The sequence below is a fragment of the Myxine glutinosa genome, chromosome 7, assembly GCF_964187855.1.
Source record: "Myxine glutinosa chromosome 7, kmMyxGlut1.1, whole genome shotgun sequence".
NCBI classification, from domain to species: domain Eukaryota; kingdom Metazoa; phylum Chordata; class Myxini; order Myxiniformes; family Myxinidae; genus Myxine; species Myxine glutinosa.
The window spans coordinates 51564930-51582088 of record NC_136267.1 but is presented as its reverse complement, the minus strand read 5'-3'; the positions used below and the strand labels follow the sequence as shown (position 1 = coordinate 51582088).

The following is a 17159-nucleotide window of genomic DNA, read 5'->3' as shown; positions in this document are numbered from 1 at the left end:
TATCGCCCTGAAAACCAAGAAAACAAACAAGAAAACAAACAAACAACCAGAGTGAAAACTGAGTACTCCCTTTCAGCGTGCGTCACTGCCGAGCCCCCTTCGGTGCCCAGCAATGACGTTTTGCAAAGCCTGGAGATGGCATAGGAAAGGTACGGTGTACAAAATATCTCATTGGAATCAAATGACAAAAAAAAATCTCAATTTCATCAACTGACAAAAAATCTCATTGTAATCAAATGACAAAACAAATCTCAATTTCATCAAATGACATAAAAATCTCAATTTCATCAAATGACAAAAAAATCTTATTGTAATCAAATGACAAAAAAATCTCAATTTCATCAAATGACAAAAAAATCTTATTGGAATCAAATGACAAAAAAATCTCATAGGGATCAAATGACAAAAAAATCTCAATTTCATCAAATGACAAAAAAATATCTTATTGGAATCAAATGACAAAAAAATCTCAATTTCATCAAATGACAAAAAAATCTTATTGGAATCAAATGACAAAAAAATCTCATTGGGATCAAATGACAAAAAAATCTCAATTTCATCAAATGACAAAAAAAATCTTATTGGAATCAAATGACAAAAAAATCTCATTGGGATCAAATGACAAAAAAAATCTCAATTTCATCAAATGACAAAAAAATCTAAATTTCATCAAATGACAAAAAAAATCTCAATACAATGCATTCTAAATTCAGGCTGTAATACATCAAAAGGCGAAAAAAGTCAAGGGTATGAATACTTTCTGAAGGCACTGTTCCTATATAATTTCAATTGAAAACTGTCCGCCCTTTCTGCTGCCGCTACCTTTCCAGGTAATCAATTTCATGCATTATCGACTCTCCGAGTGAAAGATTCCTTCCTGCCAATTACTACTGTCTTAACTCTCCACTTATTTACTCTAAGGATTCGGCCCCTGGTCATTAAATATACTGTTGAACAACTCTTCTTCACTTATTCTGTCCACACCCTTCACTGTCTTGAACATCTCAATCAAATCTCCTCGTATCGCCTCGTTTCAAATGTAAAAAGTGCCCTCTTTATGTCAGCGTATGTCCTTCCTCAGATGGGGTGACCAACAATATTATTGATGATGCCTCACTGAATTCCATATAGTGTAAACAATAACCCTTTTGATTTAGAATTGATCCCCCAACAAATACAACCTAAACCCCAATAAGCTTTACCTATTGGATTTGATATGTTCAATTTTCTGGGGCATAAATGCTGCCCGACACTGTCCTATCTGATTGTGGAAAACGTGAGATATGCGGAAACTAGGTTCAATTTCAATCTGCTTAGAAATCAGCCAACATCACCGCTTTGCACAAAAAGGTGCAAAAACAGACCCTAGCAACTACAGACCAATCAGCCGTCTCCCAATTATCAGCAAAGTCATGGAATCCATCATTGCTTCGGATATGAAATCTTTCCTCTTCTCCAATGGCTTGATCTCTGATCATCAATTTGGTTTCAGACCTGGTCACTCTACTCTGGACATGATGCTTCTGCTTTCTCAACAATGGATGGAGGTCCTCAATGCCAAACAGGAAATTAGAGCTGTCTCCCTTGACATATCACGTGCCTTCGATACGGTCTGGCACCCCGCTCTGCTCACCAAACTCTCCTCCTTTGGTATCCATGGAAATCTTCACGCATGGCTGGCGGACTTCCTCTCTAGTCGTGGTCAACGTGTGGCCCTGAATGGGTTTCTCTTATCTCCTCTTCATGTTCAGGCTGGAGTTCCCCAAGGCAGTGTTCTGGGCCCTGTGCTTTTTCTGGTCTTCATCAATGATCTCTCTGACTCTCTTGAAAATCCTCTCTATCTCTTTGCTGATGACTCTACTCTCTGTCGCTCCATTCCTCATCCCTCAGATCGGCAGTCTGCAGCCTCCTCACTCTTTGCAGACCTGGACAAAATCACAGACTGGGCAAACAGGTGGAACATGTCTTTCAATCCTGACAAATCTCACACTCTTACCCATTCTCATTGTCATTCTCATTGTCATTCTCATTGTCATTCTCATTGTCTCATCTCATGCCATTGAACTCATTGTCTCTCCGAAAAGACCGACTGGACAACCCTTCCATCCAGTTTCTGAATAATCCTCTCCAAGAAGTTCTGTCACTCAAGCTTTTGGGTCTCACTATCTGCCATGATCTTTCCTGGGAAAACCACATTTCAAATCTGGCCTCCAAAGCCAGTCGCCGACTGGGCATCCTCCGTCGTGTGAAGTCCTTCCTTGGCACACCTGAGCTCCTCACCACATACAAGGCTTTCATCCGCAGCTCAATGGATACTGCTCTCCCCTCTGGGTTGGTGCTCCAAGGAACTCCAAGGGCCTTTCACTCACTCACCGCAGGCAGGTTGGTGGTCTTTCCGTCTTCTACTCTCTCCTCTCTGGCCTTGCCCCCCCAGCTCTCTCTGGGCTCTGTCCCGCAAATATTCCTACAGGTCACACAAGATCTGCCTGCAACCCTCTTATGGTTACACTGGCAAAATCAAGACTCTCTGCTCACCTTCACTCCTTCATTCCTCTTTTCTCCAGCCTCTGGAACAAACTCCCTCACTCTCTTCAATCCCACTCCTCCCTCCAGGTCTTTAAAACAGCTGTTCACCACCATCTCTTATCTTCCCCCATCCAAAACCTTGATCTTTTCTACCCCCGCTAATTTCACCCCAAATCCACTTTTTTGAAATACCAACTTCTGTCCTGGACGTCCTTGGTGTCCTTGTGTTTATACTTCTCCCCCCCCCCCTCCCCCCCTTCCCATGCCTCCTCCCCCCAAGCCCTCTCCCTCCCACACTTCTCCCTGCTCTCCAATGTTGTGGTTGTGTGCTTCCCCTTCTCTCCCCATCTTGTCTTCCGCTCCCTCTTTTTATAAATTTTGTTTGTCTGGTTGATTTGTTTGTGAAATAAATGTTAGCTCTTTTACGAGCCTCGATTAAGTATACAAAAAAAAAAAAAAAAAAAAAAAATTCTCACACATACCCACCCCACCTTTCCCCACATTAAGCATACCATACGATGCAGGCCATGAAGAAGGGTAAACAGGAGATTGGGAGGTGGGTAAAAAAAATTCAGATATTTTTGAAAATTAAATTGCACATGAAAGTTTTTAAATTTTAATTAGTTGTAGTATAATCATAATAGTCCTGAAGTCCACATAAATAACTGTTTCAGATCTATCCGACCTGACGTACAGAATTCGCTGTGACATCAAATAAATATAATAACCGACAGGTGTATAAACGAGACTTTCCCTTCAGGAACCCACTTCCAGTGAACGGTAGAAATTTTGAGTGACGGATCAGAAGCAGCACAAGGCAGTGTGAAGAGTGATCCTGGAATTGCCAATTTGCAGTAATTAAATAATCATGGAATACATTTGTAAGGTGATAAATACAATTACAGTACAGTACTTCATTTTTTTAATTTTATTGTAACTTCATTTTGTTGTCGTCTCTTATTCAACAAATGGATATTTTAAAACCTGCTCTGCGCTGATTGTGCTCTCCTTTGACAATTTATCTCCTGGGATTTCAAATCCCAAATACACTGCGCTGATTTGTCAATTCTTTCCTGAGGCCTTGTCTTGTTCTGGATGCAATACATTTTTGGTCCCTGTCCGACATGTATTTGTACTGTTATATTGTACAAGTAATATGACACATTTTGTCCAAAATACAATATTTGAAGATTTAGATTTTTCAAAAGGTAAGGCAGTATGTGTGCCCCTTTATGCCCTTGTTGGGGGTGATGGAAAAGCGAGTGATGGAATGGGGGAGTCAGGGAGCAGGAACTGAATCGGATTTTTTCATCAATCCAAATCCGATGAACAATTTCTTTTTTAAAGACATCACAATCATGAATTTCTATTCTTAGATTTATACTGTAGCCATCTTGTTCCCCCCCACTTGCTCCCTTGCCCGCATTCTTCCCTACATCTCTTATTCCCCCAAGTCTCGCCCGATTTTGTCCCTCAGTCCTTCTCTTGGTGAGTCCTCACGCCTTCTCTTTCTACTGTTGTCTTCGTTTTGTCACCCCATGATCCGTTCTGTGTTCCCCAATGCAGTCACAGCTTCCCCAACAACATATGGTCAAACTGTGTTGAGTGATCATGGATAATGAGGAATCAATATGAACAAGAAAAGAACGAATCGCCTTTTAAGGACATTTTCCCCGCATAGCAAGGGTTCGGCCTTTTTCTGGCACTGTGGTCTCCTTTTTGAAGCAATGTTTTATGGCCGGACACCCTTCCTGCCGCCAACCCTGTTAGTCGCCTCTTGCGACACACATGTAATTACCAGTGAGCTGGTACTCAATTTGCCGACCTCGGAAGGAATGAAAGGCTGAGTCAACCCCCCTGGTGTTGAATTCAGCGATTGACCGAGATTCGAACCGAGGATCCCAAACCGCACCCTAATCGCTAAGCCAACACCAGGCAGGAATCAACATGAACAATGGATTTAAATGCTTTTGATGTCAAACAGTGTGTCTTTCCATGAAAGACTGCTTATGAATTAAAGGTATTACATTTTATTTCACAACTTGAGATAAAGAAATGTGTGTGGTTTGGGAAAAAATTTTTTAGCATCTTTTAGGGACATTGTTGGGTGAAAATTAAACCACCTATAATTGCACATTATACACCTTTGCACAAATCCTCTGACAAACATCACAATCACGACACGTGTGCATAAATGAGACTTTCCCTTCAGGAACCCACTTCCAGTGAACGGAAGAAATTTTGTGTGACGGATCAGAAGCAGCACAAGGAAATGTGAAAAATGATCCTGGAATTGCCCAATACTAGGGCATTGCCCGTACTATATCTATATCTAAAATTATATCCCCCCCCTCTATTTACATGAAATGGTTTGGTCCAAAGCGAACGGCTTCCGGAGTTTGGTAAAGAAATCGCCATCGCGTGCACAAACGCGCAGGAAAGCGAATGAATCGCAAATTCGTTTTTATTAGTTTTATATTCGTTTTAAAACATAGTTTAACGCCAACATAGTTTGCAAACGTGAAATAAATGAATACGCTCTCAAATGTGCCATCCGAGGCAGAGTGTGTCCGCCACGTTCGGCACACGCGATAGTTCGCTGCTCTCTGATTGGTTGAATCGTTTTTTGGACATAGCTCGGTAAGTAATTGTCCGATTAATATGAAACCTTGAAAAGGCACATCCTCGGGTCCCCAGCAATATACCTGGCAAGTTAAAAGTATATCGGACCCGTGGTTGTCGAGAAACAGCGGTCACAGACAAACAGACGTACAGACGTACAGACGTACAGACGTACAAACGTACAAACGTACAGAGATTACTGGAATTATAGATAGATACATACATTGCCCTCCATACGTATTAGAACAGTGAAGTCAAATTTGTTATTATTGCTATATACTCAACTAATGGTATTCATAGACTACTTACCCTGCGCAGTCAACTTGTTGCGAGCCAACTCTTCTGTTTGCAAACATTTTTTTTCTTTGATCCAATATGGCTGCCAGACCACGTGAGCGATGCCATCATAAATTTATATTCTCTAATATAATTATTGCATAATATAATACGCTCAATACATTTCAAACTGATCAGACTAAGCGTTGTCCCTGGCGAATTATGACGTCATAATGTGGCACCAATGACGTCATCGTTAACAGCACCTAGTCCCCATATGGAGTTCTTTACAATGAGCCATGTTTCAATTTTTTCCATGCGGCGGTTTTGAAGATAGAGGTGCAACATTTTTCGGGGGAGGCGCGCCTAGGTGCCTATGGCCTAGGTGTCCTAGGTGCTCCTCGGTCCTAGGAGGCGCTCCTATGGTGAAAATTTCGTGCCTATCAGACCAACAGTTGCTGAGAAAAAAATTCACAATGATCGGATATGTTGTACTTGTCGAATTATGACGTCATAACGAAGGCACCAATGACATCATCATTAACATATCGTATTCCTCCAGGGGAGTACTTGACAATGAGCCAAGTTTAAATTTTTCCCATGGAGCGGTTTCAGAGATATAATGTAAGGCTTTTCCAAGATGGCGTCCATACCACATGACCGATGACGTCATAATTATGAATAAAAAAATTATACAGGTGGAGGCGCTTCTATGGTAAAATTTTATGTCGATTGGACCAACGGTTGCCGTGAAAATGAATTTTTAAAATGCAGACACGTACGGCACATGGCACACGTACGTAACTGAATGCTTAACCCCACTTTTCGCTTCGCGACGCAGGGTAATACATTTGGATTCGAGATCAAAAGATAAATATGAGGCAAGAGTACAGAAGGTCAGATTTTAATTCTTGGTATATCAATGAATACATGTTTTACTATTGTAGACAAATAGCACTTTTTATGTTCAGTCTCCCCATTTTAGATTAGCATAGGTATTGGACCAGATTAAGTTAAAGTATATTAAAGTGGATTATAGTTCCAGGAAGGAAGCAACGGTGAGCTGGAGCTACCGATTTATGTGTAGGGGGAAGTGGAGTTGGTGGACATCACGGAAGAGGAAGTGCCGACAGCATTGAAGAGGGTGAAAAAGGGAAGGGCACCAAGCAGTGATGAGGTGTGCACAGGGATGATGATTGCAGTGGGAGAAGTTGGAGTCAGGTGGATGAAGAATGTATGTATGAGAGATGGTTCAATTCCGGAGGAGTGCAGGACAGGATTAATTGTGCCGCTATGGAAGGGGATAGGGAGATGTTCAAGATCTGGGGAAGAACAGGGGCAATTACTCTCCTTAATCATGTCAGGAAGGTGCTGGAAAGAGTTCTGGATGGGAGGATAAGGAAGAGTGTGGAGAAGAGCAGCAGAGTTTATAAAGGGCAGAGGAATGACAGATGGGATGTTCATGCTGTGATAGCTGGTGGAGAAAAGGTTGGAGGTTCAAGGTAAAATGGCATTGGGATTTGTGGATATGCAGAAGGCCCACAAAACTGTACTGAGGAAGATGGTGAAGGCGACACTGATATGGTTCGGACTGCGGGCGACAGAAGTGAGGTTGGTGGAAGGCATGTACAAGGGAGCACAGGGAAGAGTTTTGGTTGGTCCTGCGATGTCTGAGTAGTTCAATGTGAACATCGGTTTGAGGCAGGGAAGCTCTCAGCCCACTCCTTTTTATCAAGGTGATGGAACTGGTAAGCAGGAAGGTAAACATGAAAGGTATTCTGGGGAGGATATCGTATGCGGATGATCTGGCTGTTGTGATGGAGAGTGGGTGGCAGATCCAGGAAGTACTGGGGGAGTGGAAGGAACCATTTCAGAAACATTGGCTGAAAATAAGTATGGAAAAGACAGAGATGATGTGGCTTTGGCAGCAGAGAAAAGAAATGAATATCAGGTTGGAGGGAAAGGAGATTAGACAAGGAAATAGGTTTGAGTATGTGGGTGGAACAGTGACCGGGGATGGTAAGTCAGAGACAAAGGTGTGGAGGAGGGTTCCAGTGGGTGCGCATGTGTGAAGGAGGGTGGAGGGAGTAATAGCAGACAGAAAGATTTCAACGATATTGAAAGGAAAGGTTCTGATGTCTTGTGTAACCTCGTGTAACGTCTTATGTAATGTCTTGTGTATTTCCGGCATATCTTTACGGTCTGGAGACAGTGGCACTGACAGAGAGACAACAACAGAGGCTGGAGATCTGCAAGAACAACTGGGTCAGGAGGATTGCTGGAGTTAGAGGGTGGGTAGAAGGAGGATGGATGAACCGAGGGAGGCGACTGGTGTGCAGGTGAGCTTGATGGGGGAGATTGGTGAAATGATAACTGAGATGGACTGGACATTTGGTGTGGATGGGGGAAGAGAGAATGGCAAAGTGAGCGGATACGTTGAGGGAACAAGGTGGGAGGAAAAGAGGTAGACCGAGGTTTCGATGGAAAAATTGTGTGAAGAGGGATACCAGAAAGGTGTGGGTGTTTGGAGGGTGGAGACAGTTGGCTTAGGACTGAGCAGAGTGGAGGAGTATTGTGGTCAAGCCAGGGCAGGAGCTTGGTGCCTTTGAACCTCACCCCTTATAAAGGGAACAGGAGGAGAAGAAGAAAAGTTAGTATTTGGTTACATATCCCTTGCATGCAATAACTCCACGAGCCTGTGACATCGCCAAACTCTTGGTAGCTTCCTTTCAGATGCTTTGCCAGGCCTTTACTGCAGCCATTTTCAGTTGTTGTTTGTTTTGGGGGATTCTGATTTTAGTCTCCTCTTCAGCAAGTGAAATGCATGCTTCTTTGGATTTAAATCAGGAGATTGATTTGGCCAGTGTAAATCCTTTCACTTTTTCCACCTGATGAACTCCTGGGTTGCATTGGCAGTGTGTTTTGGGATCTTGTTACATGGTGAAGCGCTGCGGCACAATGAATTTGCCGGCATTTTCTTCTACACTCGATGAAGCAGCCCCTTTGGATATGCTCTTTCGTGTTTTACACGATGGTTTATTTATGCCTTATAAGTTATAAAGCTTAATGATCACTAGAAGATGAGATCCGTTGCTTCGCTGACGGGAATACCAATGTTATAGGTTGTAATTGATTTACGTATGTTTTAAAAGGTGGTGTATAATCAGAAATACTGTTTGATAGAGTGCTATATTACTGTTATTTGAATACAATGGAAATGGTGAAAGAAAGAGTACCATTGAATACAGCAATTGTTTTGTGAATCTAATCGATATGATAAACAGGATTGAATGAGACTCACCATTTTATAAGTGAAGAAGAACAACACAAAATGGTGGATTTTTTATTTTTTTTTAGATTTAACTCCGATAACAACAAACCAAAGCAAGAAACTTACCCCAGAAAGGAATAACCTCGACCAAACAACATAACTCTCACAGTTTTCAATTTGGGAGGGAAACAAGAGGCAGAGAAAGAACCCAAAATGTGGAAATGTGAGGTGGGAGAGGGCAGGAACAGGTGAGGTCGAGGCCACACCCACAAACCGGCACAATATAATTTAGAATTTAATTTAGCGATATCATCATTAGCCATGGTCAATAAAAAGAACGAAGTAGCCCATGTTCCACAGGAGATCCAATTTGGTCTGTGTGTCAAGTTTGGTGGTGATTGTCCCTGCAGTTTGGGCGTGATTGGTGTTAAACACACACACACACATGTGAAGAATCAGCTCTTCGTTTGGTGAAGAAGTCCACAAATAGCCTGAAAAATGACGCAGCTTTTTATTAAAACCAACTTATACAGATCCGGAGGAGACAAGACATCTACAGCAAGCTACAGCAAGAACATGCCAAGTCAAGCCTTCCTGCAAACACATTGATTCTCATTCACTTATATATGAATACGATTATCAGAAAATCTCCGAGAGAACAAAGCGACTGGCGAGAGTCCCTCCCACCGTTATCCGCTGTTCGGGGGAGTCAGCCCTTCCTTATCATTCGGACCAAATGTTTCTCTGGGCTCCGAGAAAACAGAAATGTAACTCACAAAGAGAAGAGTGCATGCTTGGCCAAACAAACCCATATATTTTATGGGTTTGTTTACATGAGTAATTCAAAGCATGTTTATACAGAGTCATGCGTCGCTGTGATTAATACAAAATATATATGGTTAACGATAGGTTTATGTCTGCACTCTAAACATTCTACTAGCGTTACGCAAAATCACGCGCATGTGGGCGTGGTTTTACGACCGGCCTTATCTAGCCTCGAAAAAAGCACACGTATACAATTGTCCAGCATGACCTCAGCGAGCCTTTCCTCATCCAAAACTAAAACGAAGCAAAAACCCTTTATTAACTTTATGAAAATAGCATTTTTAAACAACATTTAAATCATAACACATTAGCAACCAACGTCTATAACTGAACTTTAGGCAATAACAAATCTACAACTTGACATTCCTTCCTCTTGTCTCGTCGAGACAAAGTATCTTAAGAGACAACGTGCCACATCGGGCTTTATTGAAAAATAATTGTGTAATGCGGGTATCTCCCAAGGGCATATCGTGCGCCCAAAGCGCCTCGCCCGTGCATTTGGCGAACGTGTCGTGTGGTGCGTGCTCGGAGCCTGAGGGCTCAGAACATGAAAGTCCATTAACGTTTCGGATCCACAACGAAGGTGTCTGGTCCAGATGAGGTTCTGCTCCGCCAGAGGGCCCATCACCTCCCCTGCGGAACTTGCTCCCCCCACCCTTTGCAGACTCAGTCCTTGCAGATCTTCGAAGTTAATCAACGATCATGCCCATGAGGTCCCTCACGTGCTGCTGTTCTGGGGAATACATAATATTGTCAGTATCTTGTGTCTCAATTTCCTGGTCAGGGTACAGAGCGTAAAAATCCGATTCACTTGAAGCATTTGAACTTAATACATATGGAGCAAAGAGAGGAACTTCCTTTATGTCAAAGTCTCCCTTGGGCGCCTGGTCGGCTTGCGGGTCTAGGATATCCACGTCGGGTCCCTCGATCGCCAGACCCAGTGTCGCAATCAGATCCATAGTTGGGTCGGAAGGGGGCGTGCAGCTGTCAGCTTGTAATACATAAGCAGCGTTAGCCAGTACACGCAAGGGGTTTATAGCACAAGTATCACAGTCATCACATACACCGTTACAGGCAGCAGCCAGTTCCCACATGGGATCCGCACAAGTATCACAGTCATTACAAAATTCAATGCAATTTTCTGGAGCGTTGGTCGCAACTGCCTTGTTGAAGGACCCGTTCAGGTCGACGGCCTCTGTGGTCAGAGCCATAGTCGTTGTCGGCGGCTTCTTCACTTTCCATCCTGTAAAATACTTTCTCATACAGAGGAGGACTAGAGATTTCATTAGTGCCCCCCAAATTACTACCCCGATTATCACAGCCAGTGCGGTCAATAACCACTTCACTATGGTGCCCGTCCATCCCTGGAACCAGTCAGTGAGCCAGCTAAATGTATAAGAATCTTCGCGCGCGATCCGATCGATCGTCAGGGCGTGGCTAGTTTCCCTTAGTCTCACTATTGCGGCTGACACTCCTTCAGATGGATCGGGTATGTAAGTGCAACATTTTCCCTCTATAATTCCGCATACCCCTCCTTTCTCTGCCAGGAGCATGTCCAAAGCCACCCGATTCTGCATCACCATTGTACGCATGTGAATTACCGTGTCCAATAGTATGTCATGAGCCGTAGCGGTGTCGTTTGCCACCTTTTCTAGGGCCAAAGCCAATTTATCTATCCGGAAACTATCCATGACTGTGCCCGCTCCTGGGAAGAAGAAACCAAACACCTTTTCCCATAGGCTCCCGTGTAGTTTAGTGGTTCCATCTTCGTTCATGACTGACCTCTTATAACGCCTGTCCAAGGACTTTGGGTCTAGCTCATCCAGTATCTCAACGTCAGGAAGGACTGAACCCAGATAACATGTGCCCCCCCAATTATTTGGTAAATAGGGGTAAGCCTTGTCGCCGCATATAAACATTGTCCCATGGGGTGGGACCAGGTGGGTGGATAAGCACTGGAGTCCCTTTACCACCCCATTTGTACCTATGATTAGGCCCATCCTTACTGTGGTTGCTGTGGTGTAGTGTCTGGTGCTTGTATGGCCAACTTACAGTGCGTGGCGTGGATCCACGAGGTCTTGCCCTCGCAAAAGACTGCCGTTGGTGTAGTCAGCAACACCTGGACTGGTCCCTTCCACCTTGGTTCCAAGGCGTTCTTGCAGGTGAAGTGCTCCACGAACACCTGGTCTTTTTCCTCTGGTGGAACACCTGGTCCACAAGTCTCCTGGGAACGCCTGGTCTACAGGTCTCCAATTCATAGATTCAATTCATTCAATTCATAGTTTCATAGAACACCTTTTCTCCAATTTCCTAATCCACTTTTTTCAAGTGGATCCAATTTTATCCAATATTCAATTTTTAATTCAATCCCATTTAATCCAGTCCAATTCAAATTAAATTCAATCCTTCTCTCAGCATCCCATTACCTGTTTCCAACATCAATAAAATAAAATTATAAAATAATAAAAATCAATCATCTCAAATCTCAAATCAATCAAAATCATAAAAATCAATAAAATAATAAAAATAAACGAAAATTACTTCAGCTAGAGTTTCAACTAGAATTAACACAAACAAACCACCATTAACCTCCATTAACACAAACAAACCACCATTGACCTCCATTAACACAAACAAACCACCATTAACCTCCATTAACCTCCATTAACCTCCCCCTATTATTTATTTATTTTCACGAATAAACAAATAATAGAAATAACCTGGTCTACTTCCAATTTCAATTCTGGTCAGTTCTGGTGTCTGGTCACACACAATGTTTTCCTCACCCACTGTGATTCGCTCAAAATAGATTCTCACTGTTATGTCTGAAATTCGTCTCATGAAAACCCATTCAAGAGTCCGGTGTAACAGACAGCCAAACACATAGACACGCCGAAGACCCCAGGGTACCCATCAAACTAGCTTGTCCCCAGATCCACAACACAGCGAAACATGTAACTTTACTAAAACTAGAACGGGCACTCGGTAGAGCGCATACCTTCGCCGCAGCTACTTTTGTTGCCAAAATAAAAGACTACAAGATCTGTGTAGCAAAGCCACACCTACGTTGTCATGCGGGAAGATTTGTTTCAAATTAAACCATTCTATCCCGCCAAAAGTTTGATATTGTAATCACATCCATGACCTTTTCATGACCTTGACCTTGACCTTTGACCCGATCGATTCCAAAATCTAATCAAATGGTTCCCGGATAATAACCTATCATCCCACCAAATTTCATGCGAATTGGTTGAATACTTTTTGAGTTATGCGAATAACATACACATACACACACACACACACATACAAATACACAGCGATCAAAACATAACCTTCCGCTTTTGCGAAGGTAATAATCACTTACTCATAACTAATACTCATAATAACTCATAATTACTTATGTAATTACTCGTGCCAATACTTACTTAAAATAATGTAATATCCCAATCTTCACCCCCTATGCAAATCGAAGCACCCCGGACGATCCACAACCAATATCAACCACTGTAGCCGTCTTCCCGACTCCAGGCAGCCACACGCAGCCACATACATCTCCATCCACGTCACACAAGACAACAGCCAACGAGTGTGTCCACCACACAGAAACCTTTGGCAATGCAACAACCGAACTCCCAGACAACCAACAACAAAACCCAATCCATCTCCATGGCTCATCAAGCAGTTCCAACTTAATCCAGCTTCACATACCGATTTCCCCAAAAACTCGTGAAACTTCACCCCCATTCTGGAAAAACCCTGGACTAAACCCTGACACCCTAAATAACTTCAGACCCATCTCCAACCTACCCTTTCTGTCAAAAGTTTTGGAACGTGCTGTGGCCACTCAACTCAAACATCACCACTCTGCCAATAACCTGTATGAAACATCCCAATCCGGATTCTGCTCCAGCCACAGTACTGAAACTGCTCTCCTCAAAATCACCAGCGACCTTTTCTCTCCTCTGGCGCCGGCAACCTCAACATTTTCATCCTCCTCACCTCAACGCCTCCTTTGACATCATCAATCACACCATTCTCCTCACCCTGTTTAGACCAGCTTGTGCCTATTAAACCCAAATCAGTTCACTCCCAAGCCCACAAGGACCACCTACTACTCTCAAATTATCCACTCTGGCTCCGGAATCCCAAAAGCACTCTTCTCTACAATAAACAAACTAAATAAACAAACTTTACAACGTGAACAAACTCCTCAGCGCCCTGGATACCGCCACCTGTCATTCAGAGTAGACAACAGCATCTCCTTTCTGGCTTTCAGCATCTCCTTTCTCCTTTCTGGCATCCAAATAAAATTCTGGCTTCAAATCAACTTCCTCGAACTTAACTATGATAAATCTAAATTAATCTTCGTTTGCCCAAAACCACTCATAACTTTGCCCCCAACATCGATGGTTTCCCAGTATCCACCTTTTATGAATTTTATGAATCTTCTCATTATTCGAAAGTTTACAAAATGTCCCAAATCTGTATATTATTTTCTACTGTGGTTATATTAAACCATTATTTTACAAAATCCAACTTTCAATAAACTGAAAAATGCTTCGCTATGGAATAGTCCACCACTCATATAAATAATCATAAGAGTTCTGCGAAACATCTCCATCTTTAAAACTTAGCCAACCAATTTTAAACCACATGTTTTCCCCCCAAAAAACAAGTCACATTCTTTGTATATTGCCAACATTGTTCATCGTTTAAGTATCATCCAGAACTAAATTTTTATAAACCATCAACTTGTAGATGCATTTATTTATATCCCATTAACCCAAGAACTCTCAATTGCTTGGTTATATTTTAGTAATGTCATATATCCATATTTCTTTTCCAAAATGTTCCTGATATACACATTAATCCCATCTGTCTTTGTTTCCAGATGAACTCAAATCAGGAAATCAACACAAATCCTTATTACCTCCAATCAATCACACTGCACATCATTCCCCGTCCTTGATGGATAATTTTACATCCAGATGGGCACAGCATCCCATTTTTGGCGACCCAGCCCTGAAACAAGCCCCTGGACTCCTTGCAGGCTGGACCAAAACCCCTGGACGAGGTTGCATCCCAGTACTGACTCTGCTGCCTTCTTGCAAACCACTTCAACTCCATGAATTTTACATGTTTCGTGAACAGAACAAAGCCCTCTGTAATCGTCAGATTGAACCTGCCCCAAACCCGTCCATATAAACTCCATTGTTGTCCTGTCCATCTCTCTGTTTGTGGATCCGGTGCAAAGTTACACAAAGTTCCCGTTTACATTTTGTGACTCACAGCTCCTGCCTCCATGGAACAATGACGCCTAAGCACTCAATTAGCCCTCCCAGTACCAAAGACTTACAATCAGACCGACAGACAGACAAATAACAGAGGCATGTCGCCAGCCCCAGCACAGGACATCACCTTTCCGGGCAGGCACAATATAATCCACAGCATCGAAATGCCAATTTCTATCCGGAGCCTCGCAAAGCCAAATCGGGCATGTTCACTGCATTTCACTGCATTTCACTGACCATGACTATCCCCATTGCTCGATCACGCACGTCACTGTGCTCGGCCCGGTTAAATTAAACTCAAGCGTACTGTACCTGACGCTTCCGGTCGGCACCGGAAGTCTGTTTATTTCTTGAGACCCCTGAATCGGGACCTCAACGACAATTACAACGACAAACAGAACTCGATATTCTCTGTTCATTAACTACGTACATGATTTCAGTTTTATCCAACAATATATGTCCCGATATTCTCTCCAGATTTAAGTTCTATATCCTGTCGTTAAAGCAACACCCTGTAGACTGACTCCGCCTGTCGTTCTTCCAAGGTTAGTGAATTGCCTCTGACCTCTTACCCTTACATATCTCGAACAAAGGTCAAATAAACTTCGAAAGGTCAAACTTCAAATTGGGGTAACCAGCGCTTTATTATCCCACAAGTAATGCAAGTCCGGCGACAATGGACAAATGACCATTAATGTGGCTCTACATAGCATAATGCTAACTTCTACGAATCCAACAACCGTCACAATCCGCCCAGGAACGTCCGTACGAGGCGTGCTTTACAATGCAGCACCCTTGCTACCTAGTGCACCTTTCGCACATCCCTCCTCGTTCGCACAACGCTTCATCAACAAACCTCCTCGCGCCCACACAACTGCAACCCCCGTGTCCACCCAGAGTGCCCAATCTGCGACCCACAATCTTCTCGGGGCACACACTTCCTCCTTGAAATCCATGCCTCAGAAATATAACTCCACAGAACAGACAGCAATGAAACCACAACCTCCGACAACCATTCGACGTACCTTATTCGCACATCTAGGTGTCTCCTTGTCCCCCGTCATTGCAAGAGCATCTTGTCTTGTACCTGGAACAATATCCTCCCAAGTACACTCATTCCGCTCCCATCCCACTCCTGACACTGGACAAATGGCTTCGTTACACACCTGACCACCGCACACCTTGGCACCAGCCACACCACATACCGACAGTTGAAACCTCGATATTCCTCTTTCCTCGGATAAGCGTTCTGTTGAAAACGTGACATTTCTGCTCAAATTATTGAATTTTAATAACTTAACCTTACCAGCATCGCTCGCCAGCAAACCCTTTGTCCGGCGCATCGATCAACACAAATCCTTCGATGCATCTTCCAGCCGCCACTCCGCACTGTACCTCACTTACTGTTACTGTATGAACAAGACTTCCTGTTGGAACTTGTCACCGGAAATTAATTACTCTGTCTTGAAATCGTTTATTTTAGCGTTTAGAAAATCATTCTAGAAATCGAATTTAGTTTGGAAATCGTTTCTTCCCCTTATATAAATCCATTTTAAATAACGTATTCCTTTTGTGACATTGCATGGCATGTATGTCGCAGGTGCCCACTATTCTGACATGGCTCATGACTCATGTCTAATTCTGACATGAAGATGAAGGATAAGAAGATGAAGGATGAAGGACATGACATGAAGAAGAAGATTCTGACAAGATACTGACATGAACGTCCGACATCCAGCAAAGTCGAAATGACCCACAATGCATTTGGGCACACATCCTCCTCTGAGAGTGGGCGAGTTATCGCCGGCACTCTGAGCAAATCTCATACAGCACACCCGTGACTCGCGGCTCGCTCGGCTCCTGCCCGAACGCACAATATCTGCCATTGAATGAACTCTTCAATTCAAGTAAAACACACATATTGATTCGAATTCTGAATTTAGTTCAACAAATTCCAAATCTCCGTCCGACTGCCGCTCGAAAGAAAAAAAACAGCCCATCCTGCAACCATCTCCAAGAAACCGCTTCATATCAACAGTAGGTCGACAAGGGCACTCCGAGTGCTTTCCTGACCCGATTTATATCAATTCGCTTCCCAAACAACTCCCAAACAGATGACAGACAAATACATTGGCCAGATACACACGTCAATTACCATCCCAATATACATTCATTCCTCATTCATATACTCATAGAAGTCTCCCAGACTTCGCGCGAAACTCAGATCGACTCAAATCATGCCTTTCTCCAGCCACTCCCAAACAATCTTTGCTCATTCATGTTACGTCTCTCATTCAAGGAAAAGGATTTTTGGGACGGGTTGGACGGGGGTGGGTTGAGGTGAAAAA

General features: G+C 43.1%; 1 long non-coding RNA gene across 1 annotated transcript; it reads right to left on the bottom strand.

The window, feature by feature from the left end:
* Nucleotides 1–9755: 9755 nt before the first annotated feature.
* On the bottom strand, nucleotides 9756–14077 carry LOC144892939 (uncharacterized). Its single transcript, XR_013624072.1, has 2 exons — nucleotides 12140–14077; nucleotides 9756–12109 (listed from the first exon to the last, which is right to left on the bottom strand). It is a non-coding gene; the product is annotated as an uncharacterized LOC144892939 (long non-coding RNA).
* Nucleotides 14078–17159: the final 3082 nt, after the last annotated feature.